This window comes from Haliotis asinina, chromosome 12, assembly GCF_037392515.1.
Source record: "Haliotis asinina isolate JCU_RB_2024 chromosome 12, JCU_Hal_asi_v2, whole genome shotgun sequence".
Lineage (NCBI taxonomy): Eukaryota > Metazoa > Mollusca > Gastropoda > Lepetellida > Haliotidae > Haliotis > Haliotis asinina.
Window position 1 is genome coordinate 3,835,458 of NC_090291.1, and position 25,366 is coordinate 3,860,823.

The window sequence follows — 25,366 nt, forward strand, 5'->3', positions numbered from 1 at the left end:
TCTGATGAACTGAACTCCATAGCTGATGAATGTATACCAAAGTCCCCTGCAGTTCCACATATACGGAAACCATGGTTCAGTGATGAATGCAAACAAGCTAGGAAGGCAAGGAAAAAAGCAGAACATTATTTCCGTCGCCATCCTATGGTTCATAATTTAAATAAATTTAAAATTTTAAATGCTAAAGCACGGCGTACTTTTAAACAGAACAAACGCCAATCTTGGCAAAATTATGTATCCAAAATAAATTCTCGGACACCCGTGTCCAAGGTATGGAACATGGTCCAGAAAATTAAGGGTAAAGGTACTAAATCTACTGTCCATCATCTTAGACATGGAAACCAATTGCTTACTGATGAATCAGATATTGCTAATAAACTGGGTGAGACCCTCGCTAAACACTCTTCCTCTTCAAATTATGTACCTAAATTCCAAACGTATCAAAGACAACAAGAAAAAAAGAAGTATTAATTTCAACTCAGATAATGGGGAAGATTATAATGAAACATTTTCTATTCATGAACTCCATTCTGCTCTTGATCAAGCTCATGACACTGCTACTGGAGCTGATAACATACATTATCAGCTCCTGAAGCACTTACCAGAGTCCTGTTTAGAGGCACTCTTATCTATTTTTGACGATATTTGGACTTCAGGTAAATTTCCGTCTTCATGGCGTGACGCTATAGTAGTACCAATACCTAAACCTGGACGTGATCATACTGATCCGTCTAATTATCGACCTATATCACTGACTAGCTGTGTTTGCAAGACCATGGAACGCATGATAAATAATCGACTTGTTTGGTACTTGGACACTAATAACCTTATCACTGATATACAATGTGGTTTCCGTAAAAATAGAAGTACTGTCGATCACCTATTGCGTTTGGAATCATTTGTTCAAAACGCACTAATTAAAAATTGATTTGATTTAGAAAAAGCATATGACACAACCTGGAAACATGGTATTTTAAGAGACTTACATGACTCCGGTTTGCGAGGTCGTTTGCGGCAATTCATAGCCAACTTTTTAAATGATAGACAATTTCAGGTCCGCGTGGGTTCTACCCTGTCTGATCATTACAATCAGGATCAGGGTGTTCCACAAGGCAGTATTTTATCTGTCACACTTTTTAGTATAAAGATAAATAGTTTATCGAGAGTTTTAAATGATTCTATTGATGGTTCGTTATTTGTGGATGATTTTAATATTTCTTGTCGTGGTAAAAATATGAATACCATGGAGCGGCAGTTGCATTTGTGCTTAAACAAAATACATAAATGGTGTCTTGAAAACGGCTTTAAATTTTCTAAATCGAAAACTAATTGCATACATTTTTGTCGTAAATATAAGCCACATAAAGACCCTGAACTGTCTCTAGATGGCACTCCCATTAAAGTTGTCAAGGAGGCCAAGTTCTTGGGATTAATTTTTGACTCACACCTAACGTTTCTGCCTCATATTAAATCTCTGAAAACTAAATGCCTGAAAGCACTTGATTTGTTGAAAGTGGTATCAAATTCTAAATGGGGAGGTGATCAAGCTACCCTCCTCCATCCATATCGATCACTTGTCCGTTCTAAACTTGATTATGGCTCCATCGTATATGGTGGAGCCTGCAACAGCAACTTAAAATTATTAGATTCTGTTCATCATCAAGGTCTAAGACTTTGTTGACAGTCTGTATGTTGAAGCCGATGAACCATCTCTTACACAACGCCGTATAAAATTGTCTTTACAATATATAACAAAGCTATACTGTAACGAATCTAACCCTGCATATAACTGTGTTTTCAATCCTCTCTACGAGGACTTGTACAACAAAAAGTCTTCTCTTGTTCCACCTCTCGGGCACAGAATTAAACCCTTTCTTTCTTCGGCTGGCATTGAGCTGGAAAACATAGCTCCTTCCCGTCTTCTTTCTTCTCCTCCTTGGCAGATGGTTAGGCCACAAGTCGATCTAACATTAACTACATTTAAAAAATCAGAAACTAATGAATTACAATACAAACAAGAATATCATCAATTGAAACATAAATATAGCAATTATAAATCCTTATTTACAGATGGGTCCAAGGACGGTGGCGCAGTGGCTTGTGCCACTGTCATTGGATCAAGAACAATATCTTCCAGATTACCAGATAATAGTTCTATTTTTACAGCAGAAGCTAACGCCATATTAACAGCTCTTAAATATATTCAAAGACATCCTAAACATAAACAGTACATAATCTATTCAGACTCTCTTTGTTGCCTTCAGGCTATTAAACATTTTAGCATGTAAACATCCACTTTTAATAGAAATTATTGAACTTTATAACTATCTTGCGACTAGCCAATACGACATCGTCTTCTGTTGGTTACCCAGCCATGTTGGAATCTCTGGTAACACTTTGGCTGACCTTGCTGCTAAGGCAGCGCTCAACAAATCTGTGACACCACTTCATATTCCCTATACTGATTATAAAGCTACAATTAGATCTTACATCCGTGATCTGATGCAGAAGTGGGACACCCAAGTAGGTATCAATAAATTACATGCAATAAAACCATATGTTGGTTACACCTACATGGGTTGTCAGTCCAGATTTGAAGAGGTCATACTACGACGATGTCGTATTGGCCACACTAGGTATACGCATGAATATCTTTTGAAAGGTGAGGCTCCTCCGTTCTGCATCCCTTGTGATGAAATCATCACGGTCAAGCATGTCTTAACGTATGTTCTCATTTAATTATTGCATTTTTAAAAGAATTGAATTCATTGACTGACATGTAAATAAATAAATATTTTATGATTGGAAGTTGAATTAGCAGCTAAGATTGTTAGTGGCTGTATCCTCGAAGGGGGTTGAAGTAACGTAAAATTATTGTCCTCCTGAGAGGGTACGTAAGTCCCAAAACGGTTTAAGTCAGATTGAATCTTCCACTTTTTTTAATTGTAGAAAATGTGTCATTTTAATTTGTGGCTAATCTTGCATACATTCGCCAACAGCTGAGGGGATGGTGTAAATCCAGCCGGGGACCATGCAGGGAGCAGAGGTACTGTAAGTCCCCATGGTCCCTGGTATGGTGATCTACCCTTTGTTGTTGGCGATCTATAGCCTGTTTTTATATTGTACTGTCCAAATAGTGATAGTATCATTTTTTAAGTTTCCACGCTAGTTTTAATACTAACTGTGATAATCTAGTGGTTTTACTGTCCTTCGTAGACAGGTTCTTCATAATATCCATATGTATTCTTTTTTGTCATATATGTTCTCGTCACGATATGGCTGCGATATTGCCGATGTGACGTTAAATATTAACTCACTCACTCACTCATAGTGAGATAATCAAATGGTGGACTATCTGGTGTGACTGTATGTAGACTATTAACTGTTGGCAATGCCTTTTATTTGGCTGATTGGATTTAAGTATAAGAACCGCACATCGGGAATAGACAAACAGAATACAACCGTTTATTATCATTTTCTTCTAATTAATATGTATCGAAAGACAGGTAGTTGACACACAATAAACTGTTTGAGGCTGGTAGCATATTTTCTTGTTGGATTGTCTGGTCAGTTATTTACAGACCGCCGCTGTGTAGCTGGAACATTGCTGAGAGTGGCGTTCAACAACAACTCGGCTTGTGCAAACAGAAGGTGAAGTCAAAGCCACCTATCTAAGAACAAAGGGATGATTGCCCACAACCACCAATCTAAGAACCAAGGGATGATTGCCCACAACCACCAATCTAAGAACCAAGGGATGACCGCCCACAACCACCAATCTAAGAACCAAGGGATGACCGCCCACAACCACCAATCTAACCACAACGGGATGACTGCCCACAACCACCAGAAACAAGAAACAAATGCTGAACATAAAACGACACATTGTGGAGCACAGTCGCCTAGATATGTATATGTATTCAAGTAGAAGACACTATTCTTAATGCAACTGGCACCCGTGGCGAGCCACCTCCTCGTGGTGGGTGCTGGGTAACGCCAAGAGCTCGCCAGCAGCGCCGTTGTGGACCCCGGGAATATTTGGTCCACCAACCCGTTTGCCGTGGGTTGCGGCCCTGTGTCGGTGGAGGAAGGGATCCTGGTGGTTGAGGGCGGTGGGAGCATGCAACCGTGTTCCTGTTGCTCAAGACACCACTTTGGCCCTGGATTCACTTAGACGGGTGGTTGAGTGGGCTCGGTTCAACCGGTCGGCTGGTCCCGCCAAGCCCTGTGCTACATTTATGTACTATTGCAAGAATATTTGGAAATTATAAAATGTTTAAAGACTTGGCGGATTTTTTATCTCAGAAATTCAATTTGTCTGTTTTTGCCTAGAGTTGTATGCCAGCAGGCGGTGGCTCATCGACCAGTCTGGTGGAATCATTAACCTTTTAATTTTTCTGCTGGAGTATATCATCCGGGTATCCTTGGTGCTGCAAGTTGGAGGTCCGCTTGCTTTTAGCATTGTCCTTGTGATGCTCCGTGGTGGGTGGGGAGCTCGGATGAGGAAATCTCAACCCAAAATATGGCTTATGAAATCCCCACCCGGAAAAACGTTCTCTTGAAAATGATGTTGATATTGATGACTTACGACCGTCCAGATCAACTGACGTTTGGCCACACTTTCTTGTGATTGAAACAGTTGACAAAACACCATTAAAATTGAACCCATTCGCAGTTGCCAAAGGTATTCAAGGTATTGCTGCAGAAGTTAAGAACATTAAACGGTTAAGTTCAGGTGCACTGCAGGTTGAGTGCGGGAAACGGCAGCAATCAATCAATGTGATGAGTACAGAATCGTTTGTTGGGATTCCGGTTACTGTTTCTGCTCACAAGACGTTAAACACGAGCAAATGTATCATCAGAAATCGTGAACGGTTGTTTTCTGACATGTCAGAACTTGACATCGTGACTGAAATGAAAGACCAAGGTGTGCTCTATGTAAAACGCTTAGGCGTAAACACGTAAAAACAATGAAACCGTTCTAACAAATAGTTACCTATTTTCCTTTTTATCAACAACTGCTCCCAAGTTCTTGAAGGCAGGTTACTGTAATATCACTGTTGACACCTACATTCCCAATCCGCTGAGATGCTTTAAATGTCAGAAGTATGGCCATAGTGTAAATACTTGCACATTGTGTGTTGTGTGTACTCATTGTGGTGAGAAGACACACACAACTGAAGATTGTACAAGTACTTTTAAGAAATGCACCAACTGTCCAGGTGATCATTCATCTTTTTCTAAAGAATGTCCAATTTGGAAAGAACAAATGCAGATCAACAAGATCAAATTTACCCAGAACATCAGTTTTCTGATCTAAATCAACCGCAAGCTGCCAAGCAAACTTGACTTGGGTAAAAGGCAACTCACCACAGCATTTATATCCTGCTACATCACCACCTCAAACTACGGAATCAATACCTAGTATGTCAGAGGAGGTGTCACAACCATCATCTAATCATATTTTGTCTTCTCAGTCACGTTCACAGTTTCAATCATCATCTGGTAGTCAGCCAGCTGTTAAAAACAAAACTAAACTGAAGTACGATGCTCCCAAAAAACAACGTGGCAGAGTCCCCAAAGGGTCGGGAAATAGAATTCAGATATATAGCAAATATGGATGTCACGAGGACATGGACGTCTCTGAAAACGTTCATTCTAGGGTCCACAGCTTGTCGCCCTCAAAAAAAGTACGGGGTAGATCCCCAATCAACCCACCTAAAAGGTAATGTCTTCCAACAATGTAGTACAGAGGAATTGTAGAGGATTAAGGACAAATAGTAATGAGTTACAAATATTAGTTCAGGATCTGGCACCATCAGCTCTCTGTCTGCAAGAAACTTATCTGAAACAGACAGATATTTTTACAAAAAGCTCGAAGCATATCATTCTTTCTCACCTCCGGGTGATATGGCCACTGGTGGATCATCGATCCTTGTTAAGCAGAATGTTATTCACAGCACAGTAACGCTAAAAACTAACCTTCAAGCCGTTGCAGTGAGACTAACTCTTTATATTTGCCTTTACAATATGCTCGCTGTATAATCTGTTTTCTTTCACACTTCATTTGTCTCATCTTCAAGCTCTCTGTGATCAACTTCCGAAACCCTGCATTATAATAGGTGATAGTAATGGCCATAATCCACTCTGGGGTGGTACAAAAACCAACACTAAAGGTAAAACACTGGAAGATTTTATCTCCAATAACGATTTGTGTACATACAACGATGGTTCGAGTACTTACCTGCATTCTGCAACCGACACCTACTCTTCTCTGGATTTGTCTCTTGCAGTCCCTACTGTACTTAATGAATTTGAATGGTCAGTCCACAATGACCTTTGTGGAAGTGATCACTTTCAAACGATACTATCAGGAACTTCTCCGACTGATTCTCCATCTCACACACGATGGAATTTTTCCAAAGCAGATTGGTCCTTATTTCAAACCTTATGCACATCTAGACTAGGACACGAATGTTTCTTCGATATTACTGATCCTACTCAGATGTTTCTGATGACTGAAATATAATTCGTGATGAGTGTATACCAAGATCCTCTACAGCTCCACATGTACGAAAGCTATGGTTTAATGCAGACTGCAAAAATGCCAGGAAAGCAAGGGAAAAGGCAGATAAATCGTCCAACTGTCCATAACTTAAATAAATCTAAAATATTAAATGCGAAGGCACGTCGTGCCCCCAAGCAAAACAAACGGCAATTCTAGAGGAATTATATTTCCAAAATTAATTCACGGACCCCTATGTCCAAAGTATGGAACATGATTCAGAGAATAGAAGGCAAATGCTCAAAATCGGCTGTTCACCTTCTTAAAGATGGGGGAAATTTAGTTATGGATAAAAGTAAAATTGCAAGTAAATTTGGCGAAACACTTGCCAAAAATTCATCATCAGCAAATTATCTCCTTGACTTTCAGAGATATCAGAAACAACAGGAAAAGACAAAACTTAACTTTGAGTCAAATAACGGTGAAGATTATAATGAAGTGTTTTCATTACGTGAGCTACATTCTGCTCTTGAGCAAGCTCTTGACACTGCAACGGGTGATGATAATATACATTACCAGTTACTGAAACACTTACCTGAGCCATGCCTGGTCACATTTTTAGACATATTTGATAAAATATGGACGTCTGGAAACTTTTTGTGGATGATTTTAATATTTCCTGTCGTGGTAGAAATATGCATACTATTGAACGGCAATTACAGTTGTGTTTAAACAAAATAAATAACTGGTGTCTTGAAAACGGTTTCAAATGTTTCAAGTCCAAATTAATTGAATACACGTTTGTACAAAACATAAGCCGCATAAGGACCTTGAACTACCTTTAAACGTCACGCCCATCAAAGTTGAAAAGGAGGCCAAGTTCTTGGGTTTAATTTTCGATTCTCACTTAACCTTCGTACCGCACATGAAATCCCTGAAGGCACAAGATTTGTTGAAAGTTGGTTCAAACGCAAAGTGGTGAGGGGATCAAAATACTCTCTTATACCTATATCGATCACTGGTCCGTTCAAAACTCGATTATTGCTCCATCGTATATGGTGGAGCCTGCAAAAGCAACCTTAAACTTCTTGATTCTGTCCACCATCAAGGCTTGAGACTTTGTCTTGGGTCATTCAGAACTTCACCTATTGACAGTCTTTACGTTGAGGCCGAAGATCCATCTCTTACTCAACGTCGTATAAAATTGTCTTTACAATACATTACTAAATTATACTCTAATGAATCTAACCCTGCCTATAACTGTGTGTTCAATCCACTTTATGAGGATTTGTACGACAAGAAGTCTTCTCTTGTTCCGCCTCTAGGCCACAGAATTAAACCCTTTCTTTCTTCTGCCGGCATTGAGCTGGAAAACATAGTTCCGTCCCATCTTCTTTCTTCTCCTCCTTGGCAGTTGCTTAGGCCACAATTCGACCTAACATTAACATCGTTTAGAAAATCAGAAACTAATGAATTACAATATAAACAAGAATGTAATCAATTAAAAACTAAATATACTGTATTGTCCATATAATGATATCAGATATTCTAGGCGTTTTACTGTCCTTCGTTGACAGGTTTTATAATGTACGCATAGTCCTTTTCATTGTTGAAAGTTCTCGTCACGATATGGTTGAAATATTGCCGATGTGACGTTAAATGTTAACTTACTCTTAATGCAAGGTATACGTGTAGGTAAAACTGCCTACATATCACTCCGGCCCCTGTTGTAACAGACATGCAGCCACTCATTACAGGAGAGTGAGGTATTATCTAACCGTGGAATACATGAAGACCATGACATATACTGCTTCATTATCAATGAGACGTGTGTGTGTGTGTGTGCGCGCACGAGCGTTTGTCCCGGAACAGCTGAAAAAGGATAACATGGGTAACCTTTTTTTAGAAAAAGAAGTAGCTCACACGTGTCCCGGAAAAGCTACAACATGAACATGTTCTCCTTTTTTGTCGCTACGTTAGATACCCCTAATGTGCAGTACACAACACCGTGCACTTAAAAGAACCAACGAATCCGTTGGTAGATGATCAGATGGTGGCCACACGAATACGTGCAAACACCTAGTTGCGGGTACAGCGACGTGGAGTAAACATGGACAAAGTACTGTGACTATCTGTCCCAGTCCACCCAGCTGTGAATGGGTACCTCGTAAGGATGGGAAAGTCACATTAGCTCGGTGGTCCTGGTAAATTGCAAGAGTTGTATGAACCCCAGGGAGTTGAGATTACAAGTACTATGTGCCTTTGGGATGGACACCAATGATCAAGGGAAAAAACAGGGCGCTCTTGAGCAGTCGACCCAACTGGATATCGGAGCAAGACAAATATGTAGTAGCATGGTATACAATAATTGTAATATCAGGTAACCCATACGTACGTCAGAGTCGGCACTGCCACTGAAATATAACACCCTGATTGTATCACCTATTTCAGCTCGGCTCCCTTGGAAGCTGGATCCGCGCCTTACACGCGCATGCTGCAGGTCGTTGGATAGTGGGACCCTGGCGCCTCACGGAGAATTTTTTCGTTTGTTTTTTGGCAAATTTATAGCCGAGCAATTAAGGTTGCTGTGATTTTAGTCGGTCTGACTTTCTTCCACGGAAGTCTCTGTAGAAGACCTTTCTTCCACTCAGCCTCCGGTGGAAGTCGCTCTCGCCATTGTATGTTTTAAGCCTTTTGCTTTGTCATATCTATGCATGTTATACATGGCTGGAAACCCGAGGAAACGCTCTCTCCAAAAATGCACACATGATTCTAATGCTGCCCCTGGTAACCAGTCCATATTGAATCTCCGACATGATTGTTTGTGTAATTTTGTTGAACTTCAATTCTTCTATATCACAGCAGTCAACATGCCATCATCATCCGGTCATGATGTAATGGCAACCACGGTTTCGGATCATCTCAGAAAATACAATTCTATACTGCGTTTGAAAGCCATTTAAAGCGTGTGTCAGACAATGTATAAAACGCACATGTTGCGCGTTTAGTGGTGGAGCTTATATAGGTATTAATGTGCGAAATGCAACAAATACCGGAGGTGATATAGATTGGCATAATTTAGATGAATATGTACACCGGTTATACCGGCGTAGTTAATATTTACAACTATAAAGCATTTGCAAGATCATCCATGTGGGATACTGGAAATATGTAACATGCTGGTGTGCAGCATTAGACATTCGAGCTACACAGGAATCAATGTACTTGACATAGCTGAAGTTGCAATAAATTGGAATAAAGCCATAAAAGCAATACCTGTAGTCTTAATATATAAACGTTTACTGTGGTGGAATGCCCTTGAAAGTGTGGTTCTGCCAAGGTGTAATGTGCATTCGAGTCGTGTCGGAGAGTCATTATGTAACTGCACTTTCCCCTTAGAAACATCCCCTCCCCCTTAGAAACATCCGGCTTGGCCACGTGAACTTCATCTAAACCATTCCATTGGTTGTCTGAACGCGACGTGGTAATATAAAGGAATGCATTTCACTGCAATTTCATCATCACAGACCAAGTATCTTAGTGGATGACTACCAATCAGCGTTGGCAATCACCATTGGCAAGTGAACTTTACTTTTATTTCTTCTCGTTTGTTCTTAATTTCTGTATTTTTCAGTCATTTACGTTGCTCACTTTATCAAACTGATACATAACATTACTAGGTTTATTCCCTGAATATCAAGTAGACTTACACCCCAAAATATTGTATAAGCAGTTTATTTCTTAACTTGTCCAAAAGTGTGACATCCAGACCCTCTTCTGTAGCGCCTAGTTACTCGCAGAAAGTAAGTGTCCCAGGAACATAGTAGAGTATGCCGTCCACAAACGTATCGGTCGCTTGTCAAATGTGTAAAACATATTACAAGGGCGTGGCGCATTTAAAACGCTGTTATCCTGGTAGCTCTATTCCTGCTCTACACGCCATACAAGCCCAAAATTGTCGCCGTAGTGAGTCCTATACTGCTGCACAGCTTGTGTCAATGTCGGCTCTGTTGGCATTTTGTGGCACATACAGTGTAATCAGGGTACTTAAACACTTTGGGCACACAGTTCCAGGGGAGGACGCACCTGCAGCTTCTCCTTCAACTATTGATCCAATGCCGAGTACCAGTGCTGGTTTAACTGGGTCTACCAGAAGTGGTACTCGGTATAATTACAAAAAAAAACACAGTCTACTATGCTAACCTAAAAAACACTGGCTTATACGATAGGTTCCCTGAAAGTGAGCCCACACTTTCAAGGTTTCATCAAGCAGGGCGCAATGTTGGTGACACGTGTCGCCGCGTTTCTTCTAAGTTTTTCTATCACATCCAAAAACATGTTTTCCCAAATAGTAATATGGCTTGTATCTATTTGAGCACGTAGATGAATTTCATTTTTGTTAACACTGTCGTTTCACAAAATAGGGTGCCTGCGGGTGGTACTAAGAATTACATGTCAGCTGTCAAATCCTTTCTCAGTTACTGTCAAACGTAATAACTATGTTAAAATGTCACCAAGGGTTTTCGATAATTTGCGTAGGTTTACAAGTGCTACACATTGTTCATATACATGTTACGACAGGTCTTTATAATGTATACATATTTCATTTCAGTATCCAAAATGATTTCGTCACGATATGGTTGAAATATTGCCAATGTGCCGTTAAATATTAACTCACTCACTCACTCATATACATGTGTCAGTACCCAGTATAAACGCGAAGAGGCCCGTGAATCTGTTACAGAATTCAAAGATGACACCAGACAACCGCCGCCCATTTCCGTTGTTCAAAAGGAGTACACTGAAATTCATTATCCATCTTGGGATTTTTAATATCTACAATGCATTTGAAAGGTCTTTCCGTGGGGCTTCTAGCGATGCATAACATGCACACCTGCAATGCTGTGCATAGCTCTCTTTATGTAAGGGCGCATGTTATTTCCGTGTCAACGGCGCTGTAAGCGGACGGTAAGTTCGTTGATAATTTGTATATAATTTTTGCGATCCTAAATGCCCATAATGCATATGAATGCCCTTTCAGTTCCGCTTCTAACGACGTATAACATGTACATATACAATGCTTTCTGGAGACGCTACACACGTCCGTATATACCGCTGCCTTTTGAGTCTTTCCATGGGGTTTCTTGCGATGTATAACATGCACATCTGCAACGTTGTGCATAGCTAGTGCCGCTTTTCTATCCCGCTTCACTTCCGCCGCCGACTTAATTTGACTCCGAAAATACCCCCCTTATAATTGTGGGATCCTTAACATCTATAGTGCATATGAAAGCCCATTCAAATGCGCTTCAAGACGATGTATAACATGCCCATGTGCACTTGCATGTCAAGCTACAAACGTCTGCGCATAGGACATCATGCCGCATATCCTATGCGTCGCATGTTTCGTTGGTTAATAATGTCTACATGCCTGATGCGACTTTTAATATCATGTATGGCACACGTCCGTATATACCGCCGCTTTATGAGTCGGCAGCCTTTCAATGGCGCATTTGCTCACGCATTGCCTTATTGCGTCTTTTTTTTTGCTTTTAACTGCAGTATTCTGGTCTGCAGCATACAGTTTTTGGTATCATTACAAAACTCATCTAGCGGCGGCAACGATGGTGTAAGCAGATTTCATCTATTCTGAAAATTATAAAGTATATTGCACAATTTGTTCGAATAATAGTCGGTTTTTGTTGTACCTTTTTGGAAAATACCATATAACGTCCTTTCTAAGATGTCAAATTGGATGGTATTGCCACAAAGCCCATTCAATGGCGGAGGTACATGCAAAATTTCGTTGCTCTATCTTTTCAAATAAAGCGTTTATAAACTTTTTAAAATGTGTACTACCGTAGGTGAAAGTTTAACTAACAAACTCATTGACGTATCTATAAAGCTGCAAGAGGAAATCAACCACCTGAGAGATGTTTTTTGTCAACCATAATGATTAGCCAATCCAGTTAGTGAACAGGACAATTGCAGCAACTTTATCGGCACCTACTACCAAACCTCCTTGACCTGAATCGGTTCCAATAAAGATTTCCATCCCATACATGGGAAAACCTTCCCACCCGATCAACAGGCTGCTTAGGCAACAAGCAGGAATAGACACCACCTTTACTACTTCTGTCACTATCAACAACTCCTACAAGCCAATGAGAGAAAACACCCGCAAGCCAACCCCATGATGTAATCTACAAAACTGACTGCAATTGTGGGCACTCATACATAGGAGAAACACCCAGGCCTGTCTACACCAGAATCAAAGAACATCAGACATCAACCGTCAAATCAGACCAGAAATCAGCCATTTCAGATCATATAGCGGCCCATCCCGATCACCAACTGGACTAACTACACCATCCTCTCAAAGAACCAACTAAATGAAGCTATCAACATCAAACGATGCCGACCCCTGATTAACAGAGACCAAGGCTACCCCACCCCCACATCAAACCACTCTAGCCTCCTGTACAAACAACACACTCTGTGTACCTCACTGGCTTACTTAGTTATCACCAGATTGTTAAGTTATATTCATACTAGGCTCTGTGCACCACTGGCTTCTTGTTTAGCCCTGTATCTAATGTTACCCCCCTTTTTGTTACTTGTTAATTAGCTTTCCGATATATATATATATATATATATCGCCTATTCTCTACCTGTATCATTTACACTTGAAAACGATATAATAACCTGCATTGAAATGTCGTGTTCTCGTATAAAAGAAGTTGTCATCCATATACACTTATTCTATTTATTGACGTAGTTTTCTATATAAGGGGAACCTGCGCCAGTTTGGCCACTGCTCGGAAAACTCGGAAAATGCCTACGTTCCCCTGGCACGACGATGAGACGGACACGGCGATGCGGATACTGCGACGCTTCCCTCTACATCTGCCCACGGAGGTTGGAAAAATGGAAGGCCCAAGGTTGTGCATAGGGGGACAATTCCAACCTCCACCATGATCAAGCACTTGGTTGACGTGGTGGTTAGCGTGGGTTACGGCGCGCAACGTTGCTCATACTATTCATTATTCGTTCTAGCGATGGATCTACAAGCGGCCATGGTGTAGTAGAACTGAAACATATCGAGTCCTGACAGGTGGCTCAATGGCGAGTTTGCTGGAAGCAGAACGAAACGTTGGTGTGGCATAGGATGGCATCCTCACTACCGTGCGTGGGATTGGAGGGGCGATTGTCGCTCGGATGATAGCAGAGATGTGAAAACGGCACAGGGTCATTTGTCTCGTTTTGCTTTTTTTTTGAAGAAATAGATTTCATTTATAAATTTGGAAGTGCACATTAGGTATGTTATATGTCTGTATGACTACGTAAGGCCAACTCATTCAAAGTATATTCACGCATGATATAGATAGCAACCGCCGTTACCCTTCCCAAACATGACGTTGCAGGTTAGGCTACTCTGGTTTGTAAGGGAGTTTTGCACCTTGCATGGAAGCAAACAGGAACTGCTTGACCGATACCACTATCAACAAAGTCTCGACAATACCATGATGTCAATCGTGTACCATCACCTACACACGCCAGACGCTAACGAGGAATTATTATATGGGTATTCTTTAACAGAAACATTTCCTCCAAACTTACTCCAAGTCGATTTGGTTGAGTGTTTCACTAACATGTGACTGCAATATAATATTGCATGGCAACAGATGTATGCAGTAATCAAAGCCCATGCATGATTTATTCATATGGTTGTAATTAACCCGGGTAAACTGACAGATTCAATTATTCAAGCAAGTGTTTTTTCACGAAATGCCATGTTTTAATTATAAATGTTAGACATGCAAGTACAAATGCAGTTCCCTGTGTCTGACACTTTGGAACTGGTCCGTCTCGATCTCGAAGATATATTGTGGGTTGTATTCTCACCTTTTTAGACTACATATAAAACTGAAATATTCATTGTTGGTTGGATGTTGACTAAGGGTTATGCCCCACCTCAATTGTTCTGCTGTTATCAGTATGTAATTGTGCATTAGTTTAAAGAGCTTGTCGTCAGTAGCATGTACATTGGTATACCTTGCAGAGTGTCTTATTGTGTTGTAAAGAGATGGTGTAAACCCAGCAAAGGTCCATGCAGGTAACAAAGGAAAGTTCCCCATGGTCCCTAGTGTGGTGGTACAGTTAAAATGTTTAAGATTTAATTACTAGTTTTACCTGTATATCTGTGATATTCTAATTATTTTACTGTCCTTCATTGACAGGATTGTATAGCCACCCTCTAATTATTGTTAAGCTATGCATTGTTTTAGTCACGATATGGCTGAAATATAACCAAAGTGACTTTACCTCATTTTACCTCACTCACTCACCTTCAGTTGTTGGCGATCTATAGCCAGTGCTGTACAAATAGTGCTATTGGTGTTAACTTTCCATGCTAGTTTTAATTGGAATTGTGATATCCTAGTTATTTTACAGTTCTTTGACGACAGCTATTTTATTATATTCAATTTATATTATATTATACACATCTTTCATTTTAATGTCAAATATGTTTTCACTCACTCACTCATTTATTATGTTGTAATGTATGTGGTTTTAGAGAATAACAGGGCATTTTTAGTATGGTTAATGCCACAATTTGTTTGGTGTACTCTGATGTAATCATAACATTGGCAGAATTGTTTCTGTTCAGGAAACGTGTAGGACATGTGCATGTACTGGTTTTGGAATAATGTCTTTATTTTACCACTAGTTTACGTTCTCTGACTGTATATACACAGCAGTAGCGGCCTTAGTCCTTGCCAACAGATATTACACGCATCCTGGCTGTTGAGTGAGCGCTGCGAGCTAGCGCATTCATGAGTGGCCCCCGATAGTCAGGAGAGACGAATACTGAATTAAGATGTTTCAGTGACTGTCTAGATGCGATCCTCAGATACAAATACCAGCCTTACAACATATCCAGGTTGTAGCTATTTTGAGAGTACTTTTGCAATTGCAGGAATGTTCAATTACTCACTCACTCATCCTTGGTAGAAGACTCTGGATCAGTGTTATATGTCTCTTTGTATACTATTCCTACCAAACAATTACCTACTTGTTTAGAATCTGAGTAGTTACAAATCGACAGAGAATAACAACTGTCAGGTTCTCGCCTGTCAGGTGCTCGCACACCCTGCACAAACCTTATATTTTGCTGCCCGACGCCTACCCCTGCTTCCCCAAAACCAGACAATCAGGTGATGGATGGAGCAGGAACCTTAAGTGAACTTGTTGAAATAAACGACATTCCAACCTTAAACACACACCGCTCTTTAGCAAGGACCAAATTGAATGTCAAAGGCAAATGTACGTGTTTTGCAGGGGTTTCTCATGTGCAATTGTGTCTGTGTGTCTGTGATATTGTTGTCGACGGTAAGGTACAGATTTTAACCCGAGATGTTGAAATGCTGATTAAGAGATCAGAATTATGGGTCTTCCCTGCTTCATGGCACCCGTGGCGAGCCACCTCCTCGTGGTGGGTGCTGGGTAATGCCAAGAGCTCGCCGACACCCCCGTAGTGGACCCGGGGGAATATTTGGTCCACCAACCCGTTTGCCGTGGGTTGCGGCACTGTGTCGGCGAAGGAGGGGATCCTGGTGGTTGAGGGCAATATGGGCTTGCAACCATGTTCCTGTTGCTCAACACACCCCTTCGACCCTTACTTCACCTAGACGGGAGGTTGAATGAGCCCGGTTCAACCAATCGGCTGGTCATGCCAAGCCCTGTGCATGGAATTTATGTTTAAATATGCACACTGTGATTTGGAATTGTTTAAAATTTGATCTTGGCGCCCTTGGTTTAAATAATATTATTTAACTATAATTTTGTTTACCTGAACTTTGCCTAGAGTCTTATACCCAGAGGGCGGTGGCTCATGGGCCAATCTTGTGGTGCATATCTATAATGCTACTGCTTGAGTATATCCTCTTGGTATCCTTGGTGTCGCCTGTTGGAGGCCCACAGGCATCGTCCTTGTTGACACTCCGTGGTGGGTGGGGAGCCGGGAGGATGAAACACAAATCTATTACCATGGCAAATCAAAACCCCAAAAAGCAAAAACGTTGTCACTTTGATGATACTGATGATGAGGATGACGTCATTACCAGACTCTGTTACTCTGAACGTAACACATGGCCTCGATTCATTGTCGCTGAATCAAGTGAGAAAAAGTTAACATCTTGTTCTCCCTTTCTGCTAGAGAAAGCAGTTCAAGGAATTGCTGGGACTGTCAAGAATGTTACAAAAACTCGATCTGGTTCAATTCTCATAGAATGTCTAAAGAGAGAGCAAGCGGTCAATCTTCTGGAAGCAAAATCATTCGCAAATATCTCTGTAAAATGCTATGCTCACAAATCTTTAAATCTTAGCAAGGGACTCATCCGAGACAGAGATAAGAGTCTTGCTCATCTGTCAACCGATGACATTGTTAGTTGCGTATGCAAGGAGTGGTCGAGGCTAAGCGATGTACCCAGTTTACCTCAATCAATTAAAGTGGGATGCTTCTTTATGAAAATTGACATGTATGTTCCAAATCCACTGAGATGTTTTCACTGTCAGAAGTTTGGCCATGGGCAGAACACTTGTAAGAATCAGCCTTCTTGTTCACGCTGTGCTGGTAAAGATCACGACAGCAGCACATGTTCGTCTGAAATCAAATGTGTAAATTGTTCTGGATCTCACGTGTCGTCTTCTAAAGAGTGTCCGGTATATCAGTTTGAAATGAGTGTCCAACGTTTTAAAACTGAAAAGAACATAAGCTTTTCAGAAGCAAGGAAGTTGGCAACTGCAGTTACACCATCTGGTAGCACTGTATTGAGAGGTAAGTCAACATATGCAGAGGTGATGAGACCTTCCACTAAATCTATTGATTGCCAAACAGACCTGACTTGGCTGACAGCTCAGACACCTATGAGTATTCAGGATCTTCCTTCCGTTTCTTCCTCACGAAAAACGTCACAATCCTCTGAAACTCAAACTACACCGCTTATCAAAAAGAAGAATGTAAATGTAGATTACTCTAAGAAGCAAAATACAAATGACCGTCTTCCTAAAGGACAAAGAGGCCCTGTGTCAATTTTAAACAGATTTGATCTTTTAGATGACATGGAGGTGTCACCTCATCTGACAACCCGCTCTCGGAGCCAATCTCCTAAGAAAAAGGGTCGTGAACTTTCACCGATAACACATCCTAAATGACGGATACACTAATACAATGGAATTGCAGAGGACTTAGGAAGAATTATAATGAGATTCTTCTATTGTTACAGGACTTTAAACCTTCAGCATTGTGTCTCCAGGAGACGTATCTTAAACATACTGATGTTTTTGACTTAAGACAATATAGTTGTTATCATTCATTTTCTCCCCATGGGGACAAAGCTACTGGAGGATCTAGTATCATGGTCAGACAGGACATGATTCATAGTGCCGTTCCGCTGAATACTAATCTTCAAGCTGTTGCTATTCGGCTGACCTTGCACATTGCTCTTACTTTGTGCTCACTGTATGTACCACCTTCATCTGTTCTTCGTCAAGCTGACCTTCAAAGTTTGTATGATCAGCTCCCAAAGCCATGCATCATTATGGGCGACTTAAATGGGCACAACCCTCTATGGGGTAGTACAAATACAAACATCAAAGGGAAGGTAATTGAAGATTTTATTTCCGATAATAATTTATGTGTTTTTAATGATGATTCCAATACTTACTTGCATCCAGCCACTGGAAGGTATTCAGCGCTTGATCTAACCCTCACAGAGGCGAACATTCTCCATGAATTTGAATGGTCTGTACATGATGACCTTTGCGGAAGCGATCACTTCCCTACGCTCCTGAAATCTATAACAACAGGTGACAATCCACCTTCACTAAGGCAAATCGGCCTCTATGTGAACAATTATGCGTTGAAACATTAACACCTGATCACTTCAGTAATGTACCAGATCCCATCTTGATGTTCTCAACACAACTGAATGAAATTGCTGATCAAACCATTCCTAAGTCCTCTGCAACTCCTTATATTCGTAAACCATGGTTTACTGACGAATGCAAACAGGCAAGGAAACGTGGGAAGAAAGCAGAAAAATATTTTCGCAGACATCCTACTGTTCATAACTTCAACAATGTTGAAATTACTAGTGCTAAGGCACGACGTACGTATAAGCAAAACAAGCGCCAATCTTGGAGGAACTATGTTTCAAAAATTAATTCACGTACACCCATGTCTAAGGTGTGGAACATGGTTCAGCGAATAAAAGGCAAAGGTTCAAAATCTGCAGTTCATCATCTTAAAGATGGTGACAAATTAGTAACAAAGAAAGCTGACATTGCAAATAAAATTGGCGAAACTCTTTCCAAAAACTCATCATCAGCAAATTATGTTCCTGAGTTTCAGAGGTATCAGAAACACCAGGAAGAGGCAAAAGTTAATTTCGATTCCAATAATGGTGAGGACTATAATGAAGTGTTTTCGTTACATGAACTCCACACGGCTCTTGATCAAGCTCATGATACTGCAGCAGGCGATGACAATATTCATTACCAGCTATTGAAACAGTTGCCTGAACCATGTCTGGTCACACATTTGGATATATTTGACAAAATATGGACGTCTGGAATTTTTCTTTCCCTTCGTGGCGTAATGCCAATGTAGTGCCAATACCAAAACCTGGTCGGGATCACACGGATCCATCAAATTACAGACCGATATCTTTAACCATGGAACGAATGGTAAATAACAGATTAATTTGGTATTTGGAAACTAATAACCTCATTACAAATATTCAATGTGGTTTTAGGAAGAATCGAAGTACTATTGATCATTTAGTACGTTTAGAATCCTAATTTAGTAAAAAATGCTATTATCACCAAACAACACACAGTATCTGTATTTTTATATCTTGAGAAAGCATACGATACTACGTGGAAGCATGGCATTTTAAAGGATTTATATGATTTTGGTTTGCGAGGTCGTTTGCCTCTCTTTATATCACAGTTTTTAACCGACAGGCAATTTCAAGTCCGAGTGGGTTCAACCCTGTCTGCTCATTATAATCAGGATCAGGGTGTCCCACAAGGCAGTATTTTGTCGGTCACGCTATTTAGTATTAAAATAAATAGTCTTTCAAAGGTTTTAAGTGATTCAATTGATGGATCATTATTTGTGGATGATTTTAATATTTCTTGCCGTGGTAAAAAATATGCGCACTATAGAGAGACAGCTACACATTTGTCTAAACAAAATTCATAAATGGTGTCTGGAAAACGGGTTTAAATTTTCTAAAACTAAAACCAATTGTATACATTTTTGTAAGAAATACAAACCCCATAAAGACCCGGATTATCATTAAATGGTACACCCATCAAAGTTGTGAAGGAGGCTAAATTTCTTGGTCTCATCTTTGACTCGCATCTAACCTTTCTGCCCCACATTAAGTACCTCAAAGCCAAATGTCTGAAGGCACTCGATTTGTTAAAAGTTGTTTCTAATTCAAAGTGGGGAGGGGACCAAACTAACCTCCTTCATTTATATAGATCTCTGGTTCGATCGAAACTTGATTCCGGTTCCATTGTGTGCAAAAGCAACCTAAAGCTATTAGATTCTGTACATCACCAAGGTCTGAGGCTATGTCTTGGATCTTTCAGAACATCTCCCATTGACAGTCTCTACGTTGAGGCCGATGAACCATCTTTAAAACTTCGCTGTATCAAATTGTCTTTACAATACATCACAAAGTTATATTCTAATGAATCCAATCCTGCTCATAACTGCGTTTTTAATCCTCTTTATGAGGATTTGTATAATAACAAACCTTCACTTGTTCCACCTCTTGGAATAAGAATTCAGCAAGTCATTACTGCTGCTGGCATTGAGCTGAAGAATATTTCTCCTTCTCGGCGTTTTTTCTTCTCCCCCTTGGCAATTGGTGAGGCCTCAAGTTGACCTAACACTGACAATGTTTAAAAAATCAGATACTAATGAACTACAATATAAACAAGAATTTATTCAGTTAAAACATAAATATGATACAGACAAATCCTTATTTACAGATGGGTCCAAGGATGGTGGCGCAGTATCTCCAGATCTCTTCTAGATTACCCAATGATAGCTCTATTTTTACAGTAGAAGCAAACGCAATACTAACAGCTCTTAAATATATTCAAAGACATCCTAAATATAAACAGTATATACTCTTTTCTGACTCTCTTTCTTGCCTCAAGGCAATTAAAAACGTATCTTGTAAACATCCACTTTTAATAGAAATTATGGAGTTATATAATGATCTTGCTACTGACCAATACGATATCGTCTTTTGTTGGTTACCAAGCCACGTTGGCATTTCTGGCAACACAATGGCTGATCTTTCTGCTAAGGCAGCACTCAACAAATCTGTGACACCACTTCTGATCCATACTCAGACTATAAAGCTACAATTAGATCTTATATCCGAGATTTAATGCAGAAGAAGTGGGACCCCGAAGTGAGTATTAATAGATTACATGAAATAAAACCCTATATTGGTTACACCTACTTGGGTTGTCAGTCCAGATATGAGGAGGTTGTTATGCGACGATGTCGTATTGGCCATACTAGATACACTCACGAATATATACTTAAAGGTGAGGATCCTCCGTTTTGTATCCCTTGTGATGAAGGAATCACGGTCAAGCATATCTTGCTTGACTGTATTGATTTTGCCATCACAAGGGAGAAATATTTTAATGTCAAAACAATGAAGGATCTTTTTAATGTTAATTATCATTTAATCATTGAATTTTTAAAGGAAATAGAATTATTAGATGAATTTTGAATAATATGTTTTGCAAATAGAAAGTTGATATTTTAACCATGGTGGTAAGAATTGTCAACTGCGATTGTTAGTGGCTGTGTCCTCAAAGGGGGTTAAATTAGCGTAAAATTATTGTCCCCCTGAGAGGATACGTAAGTCCCCAAACTTTCAAAGTGAAATCTAAACTGACCAATTGTTTAAACGTAATATTTTTGTCATTTTAAATTTCGGCTACATTTTCCTACAATCACCAACGGCTGAGGGGATGGTGTAAATCCAGCTAGGGCCCATGCAGGTAGCAAAAGTAATGTAAGTCCCCATGCTCCCTAGTATGGTGATCTGCCTTCGGTTGTTGGCGATCTACAGCCCGTATTATATACTGTATTGTCCAAACAGTGGTATTTGTTTTAACTCTCCACTAGTTTTAATTGTAACTGTGATATTCTAGTTGTTTTACTGTCCTTTGACGACAGCTGTTTATAATGTATACATATTTCATTTCAGTATGAAAATTTCTCGTCACGATATAGCTGAAATATTGCCGATGTGACGTTACATATTAACTCACTCACTCACTCACTCTTCCCTGCTTCATTCACAGAACCTTTAAAACTCACATAAGAAATTTGGTCAGATTCAAGATGGCGACAGGGGTAAGACATGAGCGACACAGCTCCCGCGTAGTGTAGCAACTTATCTTAATGCAAGGCTGAAATAGGACAGCCACATACACACTATACAGCAACAACGTGTGTAAGCATTTTCGTGATCCAAAAATTGAGAGTTTATCGCCAAAATGCCGTCCCGTGAGAAAAGAAGAAAGAAGAGTTCAATCAGCCATGTACCAACACCCAGAAGCAGCAGTGAAAAGCGGAAGCCGTCCGGATCGCAACTTGATTCAGTGCCACCGAAAACATTAAAGCCCTTGGTACAGTCCACCCTGAATATGGAGTTACCTGATGTCTTCACATTTGGATCTTGCAGTACTCCAAACTCGTCATCTACACAGGAAAAGACAAATGACAAGATGGCGGCCAGTCAGCCAGACAACAAGGCCACCACCCCAGACAAGTCTTTCCCATCAACGCTGTTCGATTTCATCAACGAAGCTTCAATGGATCTGATAACCACTAAGTTATCTGCTGCTCTAATGTTACCAGATCTACAAAGAAAATTCAGGAAGTCGTTTATTACTGTTGCCAAGGAAGCGGTGAGCGACGTTATTCAGGAAATTGTGATACCACTGAAACATTAGTTCAGCGAGTTGAAGAATCAACTGCAGCTCAAGACTGACGAACTGGAACAGTATAGCCGACGCAACTCAGTTAGGATCACGGGAATTAAGGAACGACAGGGAGAAGAGAAAGAGAATATTGAAGATACTGTCATTGATGTTCTTAAGGATGTGCACCCAGATATATCAAGTACTGAAATCGGTAGGTGTTATCGTGTGGGTCCACCATCTCCAGGTAAAAATAGGGGGATCATTGGTAAGTTTGTCAGTTACTGGGGTCGTAACAAAGTGATTACTAACAGGAGAAAGTTACAACACAAGAGAACACCAGTTTTCATAAACGAGGATCTAACTCGGCATCGTAACCGATTATCCAAGATGGTAAGAGATCTGAAACGTCAAGGACGAATCTACTCGGCATGGACTCGTGATGGACGAATCAGAGTAATTCATGCCGATTCGGATCTGGACAAGTACTGTCGCTAAAATGTGTTAAGACTTGAGATATAATATGTGTCCTTATTAATCGTTCAGTTACATCTACACCAGTCAGTGAGTATGCATGCCTTATACTGTTATACGTATGGTATTATATACACTACGCTTTCATACTATTCAAGATACCTGTTAATTCATGTTTTTGTTTGCATCTATTCACTGTGTATATACTCACTATTATCCAAGCTATGTGCATAAATATTCTATCGAACTGTTTTACTGTAAACCTTTCCATGTTCAAACTTATTCAAAAGTACAAGCTCAGAACACACGTGGCATCCAAATTGTTAGATTATGAAAGTACTGTGAATAACATCAGACAAGTCCGATCATGTATCCGCTTTATCTTTTTCTTTCATTTCTTAAGTAAACTCAATCAACCATGTGGGTAATGAGATAACACAGTATCGTGCGCCTATCGGGTTATATCAAGGTGTGCGTTGTTACTACAAACATAGACACTTTGAAATCAGACCTGACCTACTTTCTACGATTTGACACAACTGGAGACATATACCTTCACAAGAAATTCAACTAGCTTTCGAATTGTTACTTATTGAATGGAAAACATGCAATGTCATTCTTGTTCTGTGCTTACTTCAATCAAGTTTCAACAATCTATATGCTGCGGTGATTATCCTAATGTTACTTGAGCTTGCCGGTGATATCGAGTCGCACCCCGGACCTCCCAGTGTAAGCCCAGATCAATCAATCACTATATTTCACTTAAATGTTAGAAGTCTCAAGCAAAGGTATTTGTCTGAAATGTTGTCATATTACGATGTTGTATGTTTGACTGAAACTCACCTTGATGAATCTGTTTCTGATGAAAATCTAATATGGGATGATTTTCATAACCTATTACAAACAATAGAAATGCTTTCGGTGGCGGTGTTATGATATACGTTAGAAACAATGTTAACTTTAAAAGACTTGTTGAACTAGAAAATATAAACGACGAATCAATCTGGATTGAAGTATTTCTTCCCAAGAAACCATTAATTATGTGTGCAATCTAGAGACCAGAATATAATAAAGAACGGTTTGGGGTAGACTTGCCAACTCTATCGAAGCCGCCCCAGACATATCTAGTACAGTTATTGTTACTGGTGACATAAATGTAAACATGTTGTCTGACATGACTCATGCTGTCCATGACATTCTGGGTAGGGAAAATATGCTAAATGTTATTAGTGAACCGACTAGAGTTACAGAACAAGTCAACTTTTTATTAGATCCTGTTATTGTCAGCGATGATGGTGAAGTCATAGGCTTCATATAGACGTAATAGATTACGGTAGAAACATTAGTGATCATAATGGTACCTACGTTAGTATCAATGCTCATATACTGACTTACACTAGAGACGTATGGTGCTATTAGAAAGAGAAATTAAATCAACTGATAAATTCACAAGACTGGTTTTCCATGTTTTATAAATGCAGTGATATAAACGAAGCGACGTTTTAACGTTTTAGTTTTATCACAAAACAATGCATCCCAACAAAGATGGTAACCATCAGCCCTGATGATAAAATCTGGTATGATTCAAAATTAAGAAGGGAAAGCAGGAAAAGAGATAGATTAAGAGAAAAAGCTTTACGAACAAGGAAAGTTGTTCACTTTACAAAATATAGGAAGCAACGTAACAAAGTTAATAACATGAAAACCTATGCCAAAGAAATATTTTACTCAAACTTGGATGAACTGTTATTTGAAATGTATGCAGAAAGTAAATCTTCTTATTAGAAAGCTTTACGTTACATTGTGAAATCTTCCGGTTCCTGTTCAAACATTCCAGGTTTAAAAGAGAACAATAAAGGTTAGCACCCATCTATTTTTTCTGATTTGGGTAAAGCTAACAAGCTCAATGATTATTTTCAGTCAATTTCAAACCTAAATGATGAATGCATAGAACTTCCTAAATTTTGTCAAAGAACTAATGCATCAATTGATATGATAACTATGAAAGTGGGAAAAATCGCTGATATCATTAATTTAATTCCTTCCAAGAAAGCAACCGGGCCAGAGAAAATTAGTCATAAATTGTTGAAGATAGTCGACTGTCAACTCCATTAGTAGAGTTCTCTGTTTGTTACTCAATCTTTCTCTTCGATCGACTACTTTCCCAAACGTTATGCCGCTATTTAGATATATTTAATTATAGGCCAATATCACTCATCAGTTGTGTCGGCAAAATGTTTGAAAGGGTTGTATTTAAACATCTAAATAACTACTTTCTTGACAATTATTGCACAAATATCAGTTTGGATTTCAGCATGGTCACTCTACTGTACACCAACTTATAGAAATTTACCA

General features: G+C 39.7%; 1 protein-coding gene across 1 annotated transcript in view; it reads left to right on the forward strand.

Annotated features, from left to right (window-relative positions):
- Positions 1-10,025: 10,025 nt before the first annotated feature.
- LOC137257813 (sodium- and chloride-dependent betaine transporter-like) overlaps positions 10,026-25,366 on the forward strand; it is a 95,875-nt gene continuing 80,534 nt past the window's right edge. The window contains exon 1 of the mRNA XM_067795263.1: positions 10,026-10,082. The gene's annotated coding sequence lies outside the window, so the exon portion shown is untranslated. The remainder of the gene's footprint in view (positions 10,083-25,366) is intronic.